A 1,786-nucleotide genomic window follows, 5' to 3' on the forward strand; every position below is an offset into this window, starting at 1 on the left:
TTTTGGTCTTTTTTTCTTTTTTTTTTCTTGTCTTGTTTTGTTTGTTTGTTTGTTTGTTTGTTTGTTTGTTTGTTTGTTTGTTTGTATGTTTAGTTTTTATCTAACTTTTTGGTTAAGCTTTTAGTTAGCTTTTTGCTACTTCTACATTTAGCTGTCATTTGGCTAATTTCACCTAACTTGTTGCTTATTATAGTTTTAGCTACCTTCTTGCTTCTTTCAACTAACTTTCTGCAGATTTTAGCTTGTGTTTAGCTACTTTTAGCTAGTTTCTGCTACATTTAGCTTGTCTTTTACTACTTTTAGCTGTTTGCTAACCTTTTGATATTTTCAGCTTGTTGCTGACACTTTTGATTCTTAAGTTTTACATAGCTTTTTGTTAGTTTTTGTTTTTAGCTGAGCTGCTGCTTTTTGCCAGTATTGAGCTACTTTTCACTTGCCTTGTGCTAATTTTTACCTACTATTCATTTTAGCTACTATCTGTTAGAGGTGCTCGATATTGACTTTTTGTCTATATTCGATATGCCGATATTGTTCAACATTTAATTTCCGATTCCAATATTAACTGATATTACAAACCAATGTTAAGATGACATATCTCCTGTCAGGGACATTATGCCTCGTTTTTGATACCCCACTGGATGCATTCCATAGGTAAACATTGTCTGTACCAAAATAAAAACCATTTAACTGAAGTTTGGGGGAAAGTGCCATATTTATTTTTAACATTTTTTTCTCAAACAATAGTTTGATTCATGCTCTCCCTGAGAAAATCCAGTTTGATGATGTCATCAATCACAAACCAGTGAACATCTCTGCATTTATTAACACATTTTGGTCAAATMYAGGCATTAATTTATCCGGCTTTTGTTATCAKAAGAAAAACCGATACTGATACATAGAGATTTTACATTTTTATGCTAATATCGAACCGATAATATCTGTAGGCCGATTTTATCAGACATTCAGAGAATTTTCACAACACAGAAAATGCAGATTKTCTAGTTTCTCTTTATTTTGGCATAATGTTATGATGTGTTTTGCATTCTTTAGCTGTTGTGTACTGCAGCTGCAGTGTTAGACAGAGCTCATTCTATAGCTGCCATGATGTGACACATGTTAAGTTTACGCTCACAGCTCTAAACATTCTGTGCAACAGCAACAATTCTAATAGGAGGAGTAAAGTTGTAGGTCAGGTTTTTATAAGACACCGCCAGGCCTCTGTGTGACCTGTACACTAATTCATTTAAATTCTACATAATTCAGCTGTTCTCTAACATGGTCTCAGTCATGTCGGCTTCATTTTTCTTCTTACTGTAAAATACAAACTTTGTGCCTAATGTCCCTGCGCTGACTTGGACCAGAGGTAAATATTTGCAGTGACAGTGGCTTGGCTCGGCTTGTACGTGTTCCAGTTGTGTAGGTGGACCGAGTCTTCTGTCCCTGTCTGCTTCTGTCCRTTTGTCCTCAGGTCAAAGCTCAGTCTGCTCATGGTCAACGCTTGTTTGAGAACTRGATCACCTGCTGCATTTCTCAACTACAGGATGGGATATAACCGTGGAGGCAAGCTAGAATACTGATAAATACTGAAGGGAGCCGGTACAGATTTCTAACTTAACTTTATAATAATCTAATCTAAAAACATGCTTATTTGTATATAACTGTACAAGAAGGGGTGAAGAATTTTAAAGTTATTATAGATTAGTACTGATGTTAGAAACAACACAAGAGTATTAGGGTTTCCTTTTTATAATACTTTTATAATGTTTGATCTATTATGTGTTAATTG

The sequence above is a fragment of the Austrofundulus limnaeus genome, unplaced genomic scaffold (genome assembly GCF_001266775.1).
Source record: "Austrofundulus limnaeus strain Quisiro unplaced genomic scaffold, Austrofundulus_limnaeus-1.0 Scaffold184, whole genome shotgun sequence".
Lineage (NCBI taxonomy): Eukaryota > Metazoa > Chordata > Actinopteri > Cyprinodontiformes > Rivulidae > Austrofundulus > Austrofundulus limnaeus.